The sequence below is a fragment of the Lemur catta genome, chromosome 21, assembly GCF_020740605.2.
Source record: "Lemur catta isolate mLemCat1 chromosome 21, mLemCat1.pri, whole genome shotgun sequence".
NCBI lineage: Eukaryota > Metazoa > Chordata > Mammalia > Primates > Lemuridae > Lemur > Lemur catta.
In genome coordinates, this window is record NC_059148.1 from 1 (window position 1) to 19,929 (window position 19,929).

Sequence of the window (19,929 nt, forward strand, 5' to 3'; positions counted from 1 at the left end):
CAATTTGGGGGAGGTTTGTCGAAGATGTTAAAGGGCTCAAAACATTTGACCAAAACAAAATCAGAGAACACTGTAAAATAGCAGTCATTCATTTAACCAAAGTGATAATCAAAAGGCTTTGAAAGCAGTACAGAAAGTTACATGGATGCAAAAACCTTCACCAGTAAGCAGGTAAACCAGGCAAGAAAGTATGTTGACAGCTTTAAAGACATTTCTAATTTTGTGTTATCATTAATTTTTAAACCAATTAATTTGCCAAACTTTTCTTGTCATATGAACTAAAAATAATTTAATTTAATTACTAAATATTTTATGAGTGTTCATTTATTTAAACCAATCAAAATACAACTTTTGAAGAGATTTCTTGCTGACTACACAAGATTTTATTATGTAGATATTACATATGACATAATGCACCAATACGTCTAAATATATATATATATATATATATATATATAGTGTGTATATATATATATACATATACACATAAAAAAGGTCTTACAGTTTTCATTTTAGAATTTTAGTCATGGGATAGTAAAACATATAAACTCACCAGTTTATAAAAACCAGTTGGACCTAAATCATTTTTCTAACAAAATGGGATAAGGTTAAGATTTTCCTAAGTAGGCCGTCTTATAAAGGCTGTCAACCAAATTTTGGGTAAAGCAGTTTGACTCAGTTTTCAATATACTGGATTGTACAGAAAACACTTCACTGTGAAAATGTGACTGAAACATGTGAGAAGGCTGAAAACATAAGAGTTCTCCTAAGAACAAAAAGACCAGTGTTATTTTCCGAGAGGGTCAGTTTGGAACCTGTGACTCCCAGTGTGGAGTTTGCTGTACTTGCTCTTTCTCATTGGCACTTCTACATCTCCAGTATCTGTTACAGCCCGAGCAGGTTCACTGCCTGCTGCTCAACAGGAGATCAACACACTGAGCCAGCAGGGGTTACAGCAGAGAAACAGTTTTATTATCACAGGCACCATGCGAGGAGAGGGGAGTAATTTCTCAAATCCATCTTCCTCAATCATTTGGGAGAAAAGGTTTTTAAAGGGACAGTTTGGTGAGCAAAGGGCTAGGGAATAGGGTCTGCTGATGGGTGAGGGATGAGCTCATAGGGTTGGAATGCAGAAATTATCTTGTCAGTTGGTAGGTTTCCTGGGTAGGGGCTTTCGAGGCTGTTGGATCCATTCCCACATCTGTCCACGGGTCTGGTTGGTGTCAGCAGGTCTCCAGGATGCAGAGTTTGAAAAACACCTCAAAGACCAGTCTTAAGACTTAAACAGCAATGGAGTCAAAGTCTTGGGATTTACAATAGCAATTTTATCTATAGAAATAGTGGGGGAGTCACATATCGGGTGCCTGTCAGGGAGGCACAAGTAGTGCAATTAAGTAGTAACCCTTTGCAGCAGCAAGGAAGTTAGGGAACAATGGCTCTTTGATTTCTGTCTGTATCTGTACTTCTATGAAAATGAGACCTGGATTACTATTTATACTTTGTGGCTTCACAGTACTTTAATATGGACAGTTTCATCTCCATGTGTCCCTGCCAGTCTCTGAGAACAAAACAGGTTGTGAAATATTTGATACAAAAGGCCTTTGGTCCAGTTCTGGCAGATACAGGGCTTGGTTTTGTCACGAAACCAAGTCAGTCCAGACTTTTGGTCTGTCCATATGTAATCATTAGTGTCCGTCAACTTAGCAAAGGGAGCAAGCTGCAGAGGCCTGGCTTGCGAGCCATCCAGAACATCTTATCATTTAGCAAGCATTGACATCATGAGGGGTAGTGTCAGCATCATCTAAGAGGTGCAAGAATGCCTCCTGTGGAATCAAACCATTGATCATAATATTGCCCTAGAATGTCACCCAGAAGAGATAAAAATTTTCTTTCTAGTGACTTTACCTGAGAAAAAGACACTTTTTCTGTGTTCAGTTACTCACCAACAGCAGCAGTACCATAACATGTTTTCTTTGGCTGTGGATGCCACTGCTTGTCATATCTCCATCTTCCAGACCAGTCCCACCAGGCACTCACTTTGGCAGAAACAAAAATGAGTTCAAGTTCCTTTGTATGATTTACATGGTGGCACAACTAGCAATTGGATTGATTAGTTAGTGTGGCCAGGGTTTGAAAAACTGGTGCAAAGGGATGCTGGGTCTGTGTCTGACCTGCTGGAAAAACAGTAAGAGTTAGTAAGAGTGAGTCATAGTTTGAAAGAAAAGTCATAGTGGAAGATTAAAAGGGAAATTGGGATAGGTTGAGGCAATCCCCACTCAGCTTCCCATGTGCAATCCTCGAACAGGGAGGCTCAAAAGAAAAAGGGTTTATGAAGAACTCTTCTTGAGGGGAGGGGATAAAAAGAGAGAAAAAAAACACACAAAAAAGGAGTTGTTAGATAGAAGATGTGGTTTCTTGATCTAAGATCTTGGGAAAAACCTGTCTACTTTTTGGTGATGTCTGCTTCAGGGGCCTGGGAACTAGCCCTGGAAATCCTTGCTTTCGGGTCCCTGTAGGGGTGATCTTCCTACTGTCTCAGTGCACTTTGGTGTAGCTCGCATGAATCCGGGAAAATTTTTCTTTTATTTTGATGGCCATGTAGGTAGTTAACAGTACTTCAAAGGGGCCTGCCCAGAGAGATGATAGTACATGTGTTTCTCTAAAAATTTTGATGTATACAGACTCTCTTGGTCAAAAAGGATGGCAGAGCATATCAGTTGGTGGAAGCCATGGTCCTTTCACCTGCTGATGATATGTTTCAAGCATATTAGTCAGTGTCTGCATATAGCTAGTCCCGGTATCAAATTGTTCACTTAAATCCCAACAGTGTCCAGACACCCTGGCAACAGAAGATCACCTGCCTCCAGAGGCATCTTTGGAGTCTGTGTAAATAGTGGCAACATTTCCTTTTACCAATATATAATCTCTAATGAGGGCTATAACAAAATTGACTCAAGGAATTTTTGGGTGAGCTTTTGAGTGCCCAGAAATATTTTATGTTAAAACTAAGTAACAGTTGCATGTACCCTCTGGAGTTTGGACCTAGAGGCTTTATGGCGTCACTCAGTCAGAGACTTTCAAAGAATGAGGATGTCTAAGAGGACACCCGGTTTATGGAGTAAAACATTGTCCATATGATGAACAAGTAAGGAAAAAGAATGGATCCCCGGCTAAACGTCAAAGTATGAATCAGCTGTGACAATTTGAGAGAATACTGAAGGACATTCACAGTATCTCTGAGTACTCAGGTCCATGTTAATAGTCTCACTGTGTAGGTGAATGTAACAGAAATTGTGAAGTAGAGTGAAATGGAATTAAAAAAAAAAGTTGAGCAGAGGTCAATTATTGTACTATTAAAGTCACATACTCTAAAAAAGCATTTCAATTAGTTTCTATTTTCTAGAAAAATATTTGATGTAGCAATTATTTCTAAGATAATCAATTAAAGTACCTTTGTATATATTGGTAGCAAAATATTATATACATAACATATATAGACACAAGGAAATATAGCTATACAGATGGAAGAAGATATAATCAGTCTTACAAACAATTTTTTTCCATGGATCTTAAAATTATATTTTAATCTAACTACAAATCTTTGCATATTTTGTTGTTTTAAGCAATTGCTAGCTAGGTAACACTTCGCTGTTAGGAAATTTTTGCAATTTCTATAACTGTTTGCTTAGACATGCACCTAGTATGTATACATGCATAGGTAGGTGAAGTAAAGTAGTTAATTTAAGGATCCCATATTTGGCTGCATCTTGGCTGTGACTCATAGGTCTCCATTAGCAATTAAAACACTATTTCTCCATAAAAACCAGACAAGAATAAGAAAGAAAGGAATGCAATACAGAAATATCTGTGAATTCTTGAACACATGACTAACATGGATTGTACCCTAACAATTTACTGTGAGTTTCTTTATGACACAGATGGATATTGTGGGTGGTCCACACAGGGTTTCACCACTGAGTCGGTTCCCGCCTCTCACCTGTGTCTGAGGTTCTGTCTCCAGGGGTCTAACACCACCGAGAGGGCTCAAAATGCCGAGTGATCAGCTCTCATGTGCGTTTCCTGGATGAGCCTTCTTTTAAATAATTTTGTTGGGGATTCCCTGCAGGGACACGTCACACCAGGGGCAGTCCCGCCAAGCACTCCCACTTGTACCCACAGTCACCCAGGCGTGCCTTTGGCCGGGAGGAGGAAAATGCCCTTTCTCTTTGGAGCTCAGCAACTCAGTCTCTCATTTGTCTACAAACGGGACAATTCAGTTTCCTCTTTCCTTTTATAACGGCCCAGAAAAGCCAATTCAGAGAAATTTGGGGAGGAAGAGGCCATGAATGGAGAAGACCTTTTTGAGTTCATCACCATGTCAAAATTAGGACCCCTCAAAACTACTTCCCAGTAAAAGTATTGACAGATCAGAAAAATCCATGACCATCAACCAAGATCGTGAGGGCCGTGCAGTCTCAAGAGAACTAACCTGTTCAGACCAAGTGAAATCTTGAAGCAGTGTGAGCACCCGAGGGGGCCATGCCTTTACCTGGCACTCATGGTTGGCTACTCTCTCAGGGGTTGGTGAGTCTTCTGGGTGCCACACAGGTTGACATCATCTTGTGAACAGACAGGAACACAAACTCTGAAAAGTAAATGAAAGAGGTTTATCCTGAGCTGAGTATGTGTGACCATGGACCAGAAAATCACAGGCAAGAGGTTTTCAGCGAGTGCTCTCACTCTGATTGGGTTACATCTTGGCTTTATACCTTTCAGAAGGGCAGGGTTTGCCCATAATTCAGTACACAGAAGGTATACATTGGTTTTGCCCCAAAAGGCATGACATGTCAAAGGGGGGTATTACAGGTTACCGGTGGGTTTAAGGATACTGTTTGGAGATTCTCTTTGTATTGTAATAACCATTGTGTTTACCCTAAAATAAAGTATTATATAAAATTTAACAGCTTAGGGATTTGTTCTCCTAAGCAGAAACTGTGCTGTGTCTGTGCAGTGGACACATAACGTCCTAGGTAGTAAGAGTTGGACAAATGAACAGTGGATAAGACCAAAGGGAAAACTGAAGCTGCCAGTTTAAGCCCTTGTAACCACAGGTTCAAATCCCTAATGGTAACGTTCATATCAAATGATAGAAAGAGGGAGTTAGAAACACATTTTATGTGTACCTTTGCACAGACATTGAAATCAGGGGAAGAAAATACATCGTATCTAGGATTCAATGGCCAAAACCATAATAACTTCATAAGCTTTTGACCATAAGTATGTCTTTCTGTGCTCCTATGTGCTTCATGTTTCCATTATGTTAATTTTTTGACCATTTATTTTAGTTCAGCCTGTCTCCCTTTTTAGATACTTAAGAACATTAAACACATGGGCAGTTTTGTTCATAAGGCAGGAGATTTTGCTGTTATTGTGAGACTAACATTAAATATCCCTAACTTATCAGAAATGATACAAACAAAGACCATTTTGCTTTAGGATGGGTTTAGAGTTGTAAGATTTTTGTGCTAAAAACTGACACTTTAAACACATCAAACTGTCCAGGAGCATACATAAAAATGTATGCTCACAATTTGAAAAAATTTTCACTTTCACTTCACCATTCATACTTACCCTGTTTAAATAAGCCAATTCATTTACCAAAGTTTACTAAATTCATAGGAAATACAGAGTAATCTTGCTTCTTTTTAAGTAAGTTAGGAGTGCTGCCTTATGTATAAACCAGTCTGGCATCATGTAAACACAACACATACTACATGGATATCCACAAATAAATCTAAACACATGCACACATATAAACATACACACACGTACACACACACACAATGTTCCATTACCTTTAACCTCACAATTCTAGCCATGAGGTTCTGATAGAAACTCCCCGGTTTACAAAACATCACTGGACCAGAATTACCTCTGACAAAACTGGTCTCTTTCATATGTTTGAATTTTCATGGCCCTGAGAGTTAAGCTAATTAAGCCTATGGACCAAAGTGTTGGATAAAAGAGTTTGGTGGCAGTCTGATTTTAAAAAGACCCTTTTATCCTTTTTTTCTTTCTTTTCCTTAGAGGAAAAAGAGTGCTCAATCTTTGTGTTTTAGCTTGAACTGGCTGTAAGATCTCCAAGTAGCTTTGAATGACAAATAGCATAAACTTTGAGTCCACCTCAAGAGCAACAGGAAAACTTAGCAGGTTGAGAGTTGACAGAACAGACAACAGAGACAGAGAGCTTGAAAGACTGGACATTTTAAATTCATAGAGGCAGGTCGAGCACTTGAGCTCTGAATTTTCATGGATGCAATTTGCCCTTCAGTTAAAACATGTGCACAAGAATTGGCCCTAACCAGCTGCAGTCCTAGCGTACCTGGCACGCCTTTGAATCTTGCCATTTACACACACACTTGTGAGTAGAGTTGCCGGAATGCGACCGGGGTGCCCAGATAGGATCATTCTCCTTGCCTTTTCTCACTTGTAGAGGATTGGCTTCCCATTTTTCTTTACAGGAAGCAACCGAACAGCGGTCTAGGGGTCAGTGTAGTGGATCAGAGTGTGCTGATTGTGGGCAGGATCACACAGGGTTTCACCACTGAGTTGGTTCCCGCCTCTCACCCGTGTCTCAGGTTCTCTCTCCAGGGCTCTAACTCCTCTGAGAAGGCTCAAAATGCCAAGTGATCAGCTCTTATGTGCATTTCCTGGCTGATCCTTCTTTTAATTAATTTTGTTGGGGATTCCCTGCAGGGACATGTCCGACCGGGGGCAGTCACCCCAAGCACTCCCACTTGCACCTGCAGTCACCCAGGTTTCCCTTTGGCTGGGAGGAGGAAAATGCCCTTTCTCTTCGGAGCTGAGCAACTGAGACTCTTATTTGTCTACAAATGGGACAGTTCAGTTTCCTCCTTCATTTCACAAAGGCCCAGAAAGGCCAATTCAGAGAAATTTGGTGAGGAAGAGGCAATGAATGGAGAAGACCCTTTAGAGTGCACCTCCAAGTCAAAATTAGGATCCATCAAAACAGCTTCCTAGAAAAAGTATCCACGGCTCAGAATATACCAGGACCATCAACCAAGATTGTGAGGTCTGGGGACACAGGAGGACTTACCAGTTCAGCCCAAGGGAAAGCTTGGAGGTGGGTGGCTTTGGATGCTGTGCTGCTACCTGTTGCTGATTTTGGGCTCCTCCTTCAAGGAATCCTGAGTCTTCTTTGAACCTCAGGTGTGAGCACCATCTTGTGAAAAGAAAAGAACCCAAACTCTTTAAAATAATTAAAGAGGTTTATTCTGATCTGAACATGCATGACTGGCTCACCTGGAGCACATGGCCTCAGGAGGTCCTGAGAATATGTGCCCACACTACTGCGGTGCAGTTTGGTTGTATAGGTTCATGCAGGTAGGAACTACAAATAACTCCCTAAGTCAGTATGTGGAGGGCGTGTATTGTTTTCCCTGAAATGGCAGGACATCTTAAAGTGTGTTCTTATATGTTATATGTGCACTTACAGTTTCTTTGACTTGTAACTGGTTAAAGTATGAAGCTTTGTCTTAAGTCTTGGAATTTCTTAACTTAAGAAATCTGTTGCCCAGATGCGGTGGCTCACGCCTGTAATCCTAGCAATCTGGGAGGCCAAAGGTGGGTGGATTGTTTGAGCTCAGGAGTTCAAGACCAGCCTGAGCAAGAGCGAGACCCCATCTCTACTAAAAATAGAAAGAAATTATCTGGACAGCTAAAAATATATATAGAAAAATTAGCCGGGCATGGTGGCGCATGCCTGTAGTCCTAGCTACTCGGGAAGCTAAGGCAGGAGGATTGCTTGAACCCAGGAGTTTGAGGTTGCTGTGAGCTAGGCTGACGCCATGGCACTCTAGCCTGGGCAACAGAGTGGGACTCTGTCTTAAAGTATAAAAAATATAAAAAAATAAAAATAAAAAGAAATCTGTTAATGAGAGATAAGCCATTGGATGTTTACTGAAACTCAAGAGGTCTCTTATGTAAATTGAAGGCGTATAGGTTTGTTTTAGGCTATTTTCCTTCTATAGCCTTAGGTCTGTTCATGATTTGTTGTCTCACTGTCATAAAGTATGATGTCTCCAAAAGGATAAAGGTGCACCTACCGTTTCATAGCCAGTATCTGAGCCTTAGGTTATTTCTGCAGTGCCCTTTGCCAAGAGGACGTCCATTCCATCACAGCTGGGGGGATTAAGATTTTATTTTAGTTCATACAAACCTGACTGTAGAGAGTTGTTCTTTTTCTCTTGATCCACCACAATCACTGTGCGGCCTCTTCTGAAGCTAGTGCTCTGCGGAATTATTTACATTAAGCAGAAAAATATTATCACCTTGCTATGAATACCTGGTCTACTCCTAGCAACACCAAATCTTAACAGTGCTAGGTGAGTTTCCAAATATTAGAGGTTGCTTCTCTCTTCTTAGTGTCTCCTTTTGACCAAGCTAAAGTCAGGTTTCTGTTTTTTTTTTTTTTTTTTTTTTTTGAGACAGAGTCTCACTTTGTTACCCGGGCTAGAGTGAGTGCCGTGGCATCAGCCTAGCTCACAGCAACCTCAAACTCCTGGGCTTAAGCGATCCTACTGCCTCAGCCTCCCGAGTAGCTGGGACTACAGGCATGAGCCACCATGCCCGGCTAATTTTTTTGTATATATATTTTTAGATGGCCAGATAATTCCTTTCTATTTTTAGTAGAGACGGGGTCTCACTCTTGCTCAGGCTGGTCTCGAACTCCTGACCTCGAGCGATCCACCCACCTCGGCCTCCCAGAGCTAGGATTACAGGCGTGAGCCACCGCGCCCGGCCTAAAGTCAGGTTTCTGGATGTAAATCAATGACCTCTACCATTTCTGTGATTTGCTAATCAGCTGCTTGTCTAGGGAGCATGGCCTATAGAAATACTAGGGCTTTTAATTCACCATCTTATAATAGGACATCTTTTTGTTTCTAAAGCATTTCATAGTCGTGAACTAACCTAAAATCATACCTACCACAACAATAAATATTTCTTTCTTTATCTTTTGGCAATTGATATATCTGAATGATGGCAATTAATGCAACCATCTGGAATTATTTTATTTCTGTGAGAAGCTTATATTTCAAGGCCTGATTTAAGTTTCTTATAGCATACTCAGCTTCATAATTTTTAGTTTTTTTAAATTATTAACTACATAAAACCACATTAAAATCAAGGTTGTTTTGTCTATAAGGTTTAAATTATTGTGAATAGTTCCCAAAATGCTGGCAAGTTATTGTTGGGTTCTTTCTTTAGGTGATGAATGAAGGGTGGCTGGATTCAGAGTGAAGCAGCAATGAATAGAGACCTTTGAAGACGAAAGCAGTAATATTTCACAGGATGCCAGGTGACTGCCAGTAAAAGAGTCTGTGGAGGATAGGAACCAGTAAGTGTAGTAGAAACTCTGGAACTAAATCAATGGAAGTTTTCATACATTTTTCTATTGCTGTTATAGATCCCAAACAAGGTGGATATGGCTTGGCCACTAGATCTAACAAAATACTGAAATAAGCAGTAGGTCTCTAATGATTCCCACATACTTGAGTCAGCACTTGGTCAGAGTTTTCATGAACAAAACATGAAAAAGGATTTGTGAGCCTAGAATCCTAGAGAAAAATCTGATAGTTTATATTTCAGTATTTATGTTTAAATAGCAGCATGCTTCTTTTAACTTGAAAAGTACACAGTTATTAAAACATACTTCTATTAATATGTTTTACTAATATATAATTAACCTAATATCAACTCTCTTTTGGATTTGCCAGGTTTGGAGCACTTTAATTTTTGCACAGAGGGAAGTAAAACTTACTTTTTTGTTGTTTTTAAATACCAAGGTTGAAGGACAATGGCTCTCATAACAGTTTTGAATTATTTAAAACCTAAAGAGTTTTAACAAACCTAATTATTCCTATTTTCCTTTGTTTTGTAGAACAAAATTACTGTTTTGAATTTTGGAAAGCTAAAACAAAAAATAGTAGTTACAGAAGACATGATATAAATCATAACTAATGTCAGAAATAATTTCATACATTTTAAAAACACTGTAACAATTGTAATTGAAAATAAATTATGAAAAGCAAACAAGACTTCTTTTTAAAAACTGATTTAGGAGTGTAAAAAACAATAACCAAAATTTAACAGAATTACAAGAAGAAACTTCCACATAAGCATAAAATAGCCCAGTCATTTTAAATAAAAATGTCACTCATTTTGTTTCTGCTTTATAAGTATTTATATAATAATTTAAAGGAAAGGACTTATAGGTTTAGACATACACAGATATATAAATATAAAAATTGGTAATAATAAAAATTCCCTATGGTTTTAACAAATAATTAACTAATCAGTATATTAAATAATACATATATATCATATTAAATTTGTCCTGTGGATAAACTATTAATTTCTTAAATAAGAAGGAAATCATATCTAGTTTCTTGTATACATATTTTCATGTCTCTAATTATCGTATCTTATATAATTATTTAAATTAAGTGTCTTCATATTAAATATAAATGTTATATATCATAAAATATAATTTATATATTATAAATGAAATTATATAATATTTATATTAAATATCATCTTTAATTAAAATAACCTTTTCCAGACAGAAAAAAAGAACTAGAGAATAAAAAAAACATGAATTGTTTTACTGTTTTTTCTCCATCAACACATATTAACAATTGATTAACAATTGAAATAGATGAATATACACATATTCACATACATATACACACACATACATATTTATTTGTGTTGTATAATTTTGAACATACTGTATGTGCATGCATATATATATGTATATATATATATCTCCTCTGAGGGCAACTGGAGGATATATATTTTGTCCTTAAGCCATTGCCATTCAAAAATAACAAGAATAGATATTATCATTATTTATAAGTGTTTTGTGTCTGTTTTTTACTAAGAAACTTTCCAGGCTTTCAAAACTTATTAATTAACTGAATGATTTATCTAAGATCTTAAAGGTAGATAAGGATAGGGAAATTGTAATTTATCTAATACATTAAATCCTTATGATTTGTAGCTTGTAAAAATATTATGAAATTAAAACGTTTAGAATGGCATCCATTATCATTTCATTTAGTTCAATATAAGTTGGTACGTATAATTTTGTGTTTTAAGCAGTGATGAGATCAGTGGTAATTTACTTATAAATCCAATATAGGAAATTTATAAAATTTAAGTCACAAGAAATTTTACCCTCTTATTAAACAAACAAAAATATTGTTCCTAACATATGTTTCCATTGTAAGCTGATTTTTTAACATGAAACCATACCATACACTAAACTTTTTTGATGTTGAAACCAAAGCCATTACTTCTTAGCTCCTAACTATCGTAACAGAAGCTTACTATGTAAATAAGCTTTTAAGCGTCTACCAAAAGAAACACCACTTAATAACTTTTTTCTTCTTCCTTTTTACGTTTATAGCTTAATTGATGTATGATTAGCATACCCTAAAATTTGCCCACTGGAAATGTAAACTCAAATTGTTTTGATAAATTTGTACTTATGCAAACATCACCACAATCCAGTTTTAGAACATTTCCATCACCTGCAAAAAGTTCCTTCACAATCATTTGCAGTTAATCCCGTCTCCCACTCCCCACCTTAGAAAAATGCTGACCTACTTTGTCTCTATAAACTTACTTTCCTAGACATTGTATGTAAATGGAATCACACAATATGCAGACGTTTTTGGTCTGGCTCCTTTCACTCAGCATGTTTAAGTTTCATCCATATTTTAGTACTTAGTAGTGTGCTTTTAATTACTGAATAGTATTCCATAGTATGTATATACCACATTTCTTTAATCATCTGCCAATTGATGCATATTTGGATTGCTTCCAGTTTGAGCCATTATGAACAACACTGCTAGAAACATCCACGTATGTGTCTCTGTATGAACGTGTTTTCATTTCTTTTAAAGAGATTCCCAGAAGTAGACTTACCAGGTTGTGTGGTAAGTCTAAGAAATTGCCAAACTGATTTCCAAGGTAGCTGTACCTTTTTACACTCCCACCTACAACATGTGGGGATTCCAGTTTCTCTGCATTCTCATCAACACTTGTTATTTTCTGGGTTACTGCAGTCATTTTAGTGGGTATGTAATAGTATATCATTATGGTTTTAATCTGAACTTCTCTAATGGTCAATAATGTTGAGTATTATCACAATGTGCTCATCATTCATAGGCCCATTAGCCATTCTTATATCTTCTTTGGTGAAATGTCTGTGCAAGTCTTTTGAACATTTTTTAGTTTTATTCTTATTGTTGAGGTTTACATGTTCTTTATATATTCTGGATTCAAGTCTATCATCAGATATATTATTTGTGATTTCATCGTCCAGTGTGTGGCTTGTATTTTAGTTTTCTTAATGGTGTCTTTAGAAGTGAAAAACTTTGTAATTTCTATAAAAATCCATTTTAATGTTTTCTTTTATGGACTATGCTTTTAATGTTGTCTGTATGAACATTTTCCACAACACAAGGTAATGCATTTTTTCCCTATTTCTTATTGCAATTTTAAAGTGCTGGCTCTTACATTTGGATTTATGATCCACTTTCAGTTAGTTTTTATGTGCTGTGTGAAGTAATAATGCTTTTTTCGGCTTATGGGTATTCAATTGTTTCAGCACTATTTGTTAAAAGACTGTATAACTTTGTCAAAAATCATCTGACCATAAATTTAAACATTTTTTAAGGACTCTCAAATAATTTTCATTGATCTATATACCTGATCTTGTGTCAACACCATGATGTCTTGATTACTGGAGATTTATAGTAAGTTTTGAAAACAGGTACATAAGTCCTTCAACTTCATTCTTTTATGTAAAAAATGTGTCTTCATTATTTTAAGTCCTTTTCATTTCCATATAAATTTTCAAATCAACTTGTCTATTCCAATAAAAATGTCTACTGGGATATTTATAGGACTTGCTTTGAATTTAGAGTTTAATTTGGGTAGAATTGTGCTCTTGACAATACTGAATCTCTAATCAATGAATACAAAATGTCTTTCCACTTATTCCTATCTTCTAAATTTCTCTCCGTGATGTTTTATAATTTTCAGTGTACAGGTTTACAAATTTTTTGCTAAATTTATTCCTATTTTATTCTTCTTCATACTATTTTGAAAGAAATTTTTATTTCATTTTGTTTATTGCTAGTATATAGAAACAATTGATTTTTGTAGTTTGATCTTGTATCCTACAGAGTTATTAAGCTCATTTATAACCTTAAAAATCATCTGACCATAAATTTAAGCAGAAACAGAAAAATAAATGCCGTATGTTCTTATAAGTGTAAACTATGGCTACACCAGGGCACACAGAATGGTATAATGGAGACTTAAAAGTAGGGAGGCGGGAGGGGGTGAGGGATGAAAATTATTTATGGGGTACAATGCACACTATTCAGGTGATGGGTACAAAAGCCCAGACTTCACTATATCACATATACATGTAACAGAATTCAACTTGTACCCTATTCTTTCAAAATAAAACAAAAATGAACAAAATTTTACCATTAAATAAACATATAAATAAATAAATGGGCTACATGAGGGGTGGGAATCTCCTAGCGAGTGAGATCATTCTTGGCATTTTCAGGAAAAACTTGATGTCAGAAGCATCAATGTGAAAAACATCCAGAAGAATTCAGGCTGCTTGGACTTATAGATGTGGCCAAAAGAGGGCCCAGCTCTGAGGTCATTAAGTTACTGAGCCCTTTTGATGACTCACTAGGACTAGATGTAGGACTTACCTCAGATATAAGCCCAACCCCTCCATTTCCAGAAGAGGAAGACCTCACAAGTCGGGACATCATTGAGAGATAGCAGAAAACTTTCCAATTTCATTGTGAGGAACAAAGCTGAGCTCTCTGATGGTTTATTTTCTAAGGACCTCTCTCAGGTGGCCACTTTCATTCCCACCACCTGAATTCTCTTTGTGCAGCCCAGGCTACAGTGGGAACTGCATGGGCTTTCTCACTAAGAAAACCGACCTTGCTATGAAGCTCTCTCTGTCCGCGCATGTACGACGCATCTCTCACAGGCACAGCGATCCAGAAAACTCAAGTGGCCGTCTCCATTGCGGTCATCTGGACTTCCAGGCAAACAGGACACACAGGGGACAATGAGCAGGTAAGCTGAAGACTCTGGAAAGCAGGGCTGGCTCCGGACGAAATTTCTGGAAACCAAAGTGGCAAAGTGGAGGACTGTGGCAGCCAGAAACTGAGAAGTCATGGAGGATTAGGAAGCAGAGGGGAGGAAGCTGTAGAATAGATGAGACTCACTGGAAGTGGCAGGCAAGAGGGTGACCTTGAGACATGACCACAGGAAGGTGGTCACAGCCAAAGGGCGGGTGCTGGAGCCCAAGTTCAGCCCTTCAAGTCCATGCGGGCTCTGCTGCACTCAAGCTCGGCAACCAGCTTTTCATCACTACCCTTTGCCTGCCCGGCCAATCCCCAACTCCGCTCCAGGTGCGTCACAATGTCACCCCTGTGACCTCACACTCCCCCACTCCTGACCCCACCCACCTGTTATTTCATGGAGGCAAGTCCTCCTCTCTCTGTCCCTGTGCCAGGGTCACCCACTAGCCTCACCCCTGATGTCCTTCGAGCCGTTCCCTCTCACCTAGCCGCCTCCACTGGTCCAGCGGAGCAAGATGTCCCAAGTTTTCAGGTGGCTCATAATTGAGGCTCATTCCCAGGATGCTGGGATGACTGGGCCCCAGGAGCCAAGCAGACAGGCTTCACAAAAACACAGGGTAGGTAGGGGTCGGAGACTTGCAGCTGTCTACTGTCCTGATTCTGCCACCAGCATTTGCCCCCCCCCCCTTTGAGGCACTTTCCCGGCCACGTCCATGAGTTCGGAGGGTGACAGTAAATCAGCTAGACCATAGCTGTGAGGAATAGGAACCAGGAGAAACTGAGCCCCCAGGTGTGCGCTCAGCTTTGGGGAGGCACAGCCTGGGGGCTTGGGTGTGGGGAAGAGAGTCTCTGAGGGCTGGGCTCCAAATTTGAGGATCAATTCAACAGTTCTTCCCCCACAGGAATCAAGTATTTTTTTTAATACTTTAATCTGTTGGGGAGCAGCCTGGATGGAATTAACATGCCACCTGGGGAGAAAAATTGATCAATGTCACACGTGCACAAAAAAGAGTATACTCATTCTATTTGACAACTTCATTTGATTATCCTAAAAAATAATGCATTGGAGGCACTGATAAAGTGGGTGTTAATAGGGTGTTATTTTTCATTATCAACATTGTAAAACATATATTTCACAACCTATTAAAGTCTTACTAATTGTCATTTTCTTACATAAAAGTACATCTCTAATTCCTATGTTACCAACAGCATTTTTATCTCAACTACTGCAAAGTTTGCCTGTTGATGGGCAATTGGATAGTACTTTTTAAATAGTTAAATCAAGCTAATATTTGAATTTTTAAAATGACATTCACTGGGCCAGGCGCAGTGGCTTACACTTGTAATCCTAGCACTCTGTAAGGCCAAGGCAGGAGGATCGTTTGAGCTCAGGAGTTCGAGACCAGCCCGAGCAAGAGCGAGACCGCATCTCTACTTAAATAAAAAAAAAAAAAAATAGAAAGAAATTTGCTGGAAAACTAAAAATATATAGAAAAAAATTAGCTGGGAATGGTGGCACATGCTTGTAGTCCCAGCTACTTGGGAGGCTGAGGCAGAAGGATTGCTTGAGCCCTGGAGTTTGAGGTTGCTGTGAGCTAGGCAGATGCCAGGGCACTCTAGCCCAGGCAACAGAGTGAAACTCTGTCTCAAAAAAACAAAAACTTGATGTTCTTGAGCTTCATCTATGTTGAGACATTTAGCTGGCATTTATTCATTTTCACTGCTGAACTTTATTTTATTGTATGACTATATTACCATTTATTGATTCAGTCTTCTTTTACCAAAATTAGGTTGTTTTCAGTTTGGGGCTATTATGAGTCATGTTGTATGAACATTCTTATACACATATTCTGTTGAATGAGTACTGTACTCATGGTCTGTTGAAATAAATTCTAGTGTTACAGAAATGCATAGGTTCAATACCTTACTCGACGGTAACCTGATTTCCAAAGTTACTTTACTATTACACCCCAACCAACATTAGATGAATGTTCAAGTTCCTCCACATCCTGATCATTTTCACACATTTTAAACCTTATCAAAAAGATGGTGTACAAGGGTGCCTTATTTTGGTTTCAATTTTAATTTCTATTAATACAAATGAATTTTAGCATCATGTCATATACTTTGAGACAGTGTATTTTCTCTTCTGTGAAAAGCTTTATGTCACCTGACCATTTCTCCATAAGACTGTTATTTTTTAAATCTATTAAAGAGTCTATCGATTTCCCCATGATCTTCAATCCTCACTAACAGTAATATTTGTTACTCATGGAATCTCCATACAGTTCTCCACATTTCCTAGTTCCTTTTTGGATAGGTGGAACCATGCTTTTAATTTATGGGACAAGGTCTCTGAGCGGTCACTTTTAAGTCAAAGGACTTATGAGCTGGCACATGATCCTCTCGTTCTTGCTACTCTGGCCATAATGACCAAAACGACCACAAGGCTCCCAAACGTACAGCTACAAGATCATTAAGCTGCTTTTTGCCTGGATCCCTGAGTGATTCTGGGGAGCAGATTACGCATCCCACCCCCACCCACCCCAGCCAACTCACACTGGATTTGTGTTGTGAGAAATGTGAAGGAGAATCTGTTACTACTGTATATGCTAGTCTGACCTTGACTTAACTGCTCATTTATGAATCAAATTTCCAGGCAGGTAAAAGTTGGTTTTGAGCTCTGTGTTATGTTCCACAGGACCATTTATCTATCGCACAATGAACAGTATGTTATCTCAATGAGTATAAAGTGTTTTTTTATTTCAGCATATTATGGGGATACAAAAGTTTAGGTTATGTATATTGCCCTTTGCCTCCCTCCCCCAAGTCAGAGCTTCAAGCGTGTCCATCCCCCAGACAGTGCGCATCGCACTCATTATGTATGTATACACCCATCTCAGTAGGGAAAATCCCTGTACCTTCGTCTATCTTCAGGAGTGTTTTGACTATTTTTATTTTTTATTCTTTTATATATTTTTAGGATCATCTTCTCAAGTTCTGTGCCAGAAAAACCCCATTGAGATTTTGCCTACAATTACATTAAATATATGATCACTTTGGTAAGAATTTGTATCTTTGCTCTACTGAATGTTTCATTAAAGAATATGTGCTCTACTGAATGTTTCATTTAAGAATATTTTATATCTCTGCATATTTGTTTAAAAATGTTTTTCAATATATTTTATAATTTTTTCATAAAGGATTTATACATCCTTTATTATATTAACCCCTAAATACTTCATATTTTCATGAAGTATTTTCTAAATAGTACCTGTTAAAAATTATTTCATACAATTGATCCCTACTTGTTTATGAATGTTCAATTAATTTTACATTTTGATATGTATCCAGCCACCTTATTAATTTTATTGTTTCTAATACTTAACTAAAATCTCCTTTAGATATTTAACATAAGCAATCATAGCATCTGTGAATAATGACAATATTTTTTATTCTTTCAAATATTTATCTTACTTCACAGATCCTGCCAGGATCGTCAGTATAATCTTGAGAAGAAATTATAATAGCAGGCATCTTTTCTAATCATTTAATATCCTATTAAGATGGGAGATATATATTTTGAATCTTTCCAGGGACCCAACTGGAAATTTTCATAATTAATTCAAGGTTAAAGATGCTTAAGTTAGAATTCAATTTAGGGGAGGTTTGTCAAAGATGTTAAAGGGCTCAAAACATTTGACCAAATCAAAATCAGAGAACACTGTAAAATAGTAGCCATTGATTTAACCAAAGTGATAATCAAAAGACTTTGAAAGCAGTACAGAAAGTTACATGGATGCAAAAACCTTCACCAGTAAGCTGGTAAACCCAGGCAAGAAAGTATGTTGAAGGGGTGATGCCACTGTGGGGGCAGGGGACATGCAGGGGACATGAGATACAGCCAACCCTCTTAGAGTATAGGAAGCTTGGTAATTTTTTACAGGATTTCACATGAACAGAAAAGAACAGAGAATAACATGACCACCTACTCCCCTGTTAACAAGTAAAAGATTACAAAACTCAATGTCCTCATGTATCTATGTAAAATCATCCCCTAGACAACAGTTCTCCCACTGTGGACAGCCACTCTCATCTGTGTTTGCTGATATTCTCTACTTATTTACATTGTTACTTCGTATGTTTGTATCTGTAAATGTGTATTTTTGGTTTGTTTGTTTTTATATCAATGGTAACATGTATGCTCTTCTGAAACTTGCTATTCTATGGTTTTGGGATTTATCCATGTTGATCTATATAGCTCAAGTTGGTTATTTTAACTGATGTGTAATATTCTAGTTTATACAACTACAATAATCTTCTCAATTGTTGAACATTTAAAATGTTTCCAATTTTCCATTACTATGTAGTGGTGAAATACAGTAAAATAATTTCACTATTATAATAAAAAATAATTTTTGCTAAAAAAAGAAAGTATGTTGACAACTTTGAAGACATTTCTAATTTTATAAAACTTTTCTTGTCATGTGAACTGAAAATTTGATTTAATTACTAAATATTTTGAGTGCTCATTTATTTAAACCAATTTTGCTGACTATACCAGATTTTATTATGTAGGCATTACATAGGACATAGTGCATGTGTATATGCATCAATATACCTAAATATATATATATATATAATGTGTATATATATATATACACACATAAAGGTCTTAAAGTTTTCATTTTAGAATTTCAGTCATGAGATAGTAAAACATATAAACTCGCCAGTTTATAAAAACCAGTTGGATCTAAATCATTTTTCTGACAAAATGAGATAAGGTTAAGATTTTTTTAAGTAGGCCATCTTATAAAGGCTGTCAACCAAATTTTGGGTAAAGCAGTTTGACTCAGTTATCAATATACTGGATTGTACAAAGAACACTTAACTGTGAAAATATGACTGAAATATGTGAGAAGGCTGAAAACAAGAGTTCTTCTGACAAGTTCTGACAGTTTCTTGGACTCAATTCTTCATCCTTGAAGATAATAATGTCATCATTTCTTTTACTATAGGGAAGGTGTCTTTATAGGAATTTTATGTTTTACTTTTAAAAAAGGTCTGAATGGCAAAATATTTCTTTAAAAAAATCTGCTGGTTTTCAAGAGGGTTTCCTTTTTTAATAAGCAGTCTGCCAGAATAGCTAAGGATTTTATAAAAAGAGTTTAGCTAAGGGAATGATTAAGAGGAGAAATTGTAAAAGGGGAAGAAAAAAGTTCCAGAAATAAGAGCCTAAGCTGGCTTTCAGATAATATTTTGTGGCCAGGTAATCTTTGGGTCTTGACTGATTTTTTTTTTTTCAGCTTCAATGTATCAATGAGATGTGCGTATCTTATTTAGAGTCTATAATTTTATAGCCACAGTCAGCAGAGAGAGACCAAAAGGCTACAGGAGTCTACCCATGCCAGTTCCCTGTGATCCTTCCTATATAGCAAACACCAGATCAGGGACTTTAACCAGCCCCAGCCCAAATGCTATCACCCAAGAATGGGAAATCTCTCTATTTTTCCAAATCTTGGAGGATCGTATTTTATTCTAGCTCTCCATGGACAGCCTCTTTTCAAACCACTCATATTTGAAAAGTAATTGCACCAACTTTAGGTATTCAAAAGAAAAACACATTTTCTAATAGATTTGGAAAAATAGCTTTATTTAGAGTCTATAATTTTATAGCCATGGTCAGCAGAGAGTTCAGTTGGCTGGTAACCCATAG

The 19,929-nt window shown here is 37.3% G+C and overlaps 2 long non-coding RNA genes across 2 annotated transcripts; both read right to left on the bottom strand.

Moving 5' to 3' along the window:
- Nucleotides 1-1,315: 1,315 nt before the first annotated feature.
- Nucleotides 1,316-4,627, bottom strand: LOC123625738. The gene is made up of 3 exons (XR_006730631.1): nt 4,490-4,627; nt 1,944-2,036; nt 1,316-1,823 (listed from the first exon to the last, which is right to left on the bottom strand). It is a non-coding gene; the product is annotated as an uncharacterized LOC123625738 (long non-coding RNA).
- Nucleotides 4,628-7,123: 2,496 nt separating this feature from the next.
- On the bottom strand, nt 7,124-9,524 carry LOC123625719. Its single transcript, XR_006730629.1, has 3 exons — nt 9,341-9,524; nt 8,240-8,312; nt 7,124-7,243 (listed from the first exon to the last, which is right to left on the bottom strand). It is a non-coding gene; the product is annotated as an uncharacterized LOC123625719 (long non-coding RNA).
- Between the last annotated feature and the right edge of the window lie 10,405 nt (nt 9,525-19,929).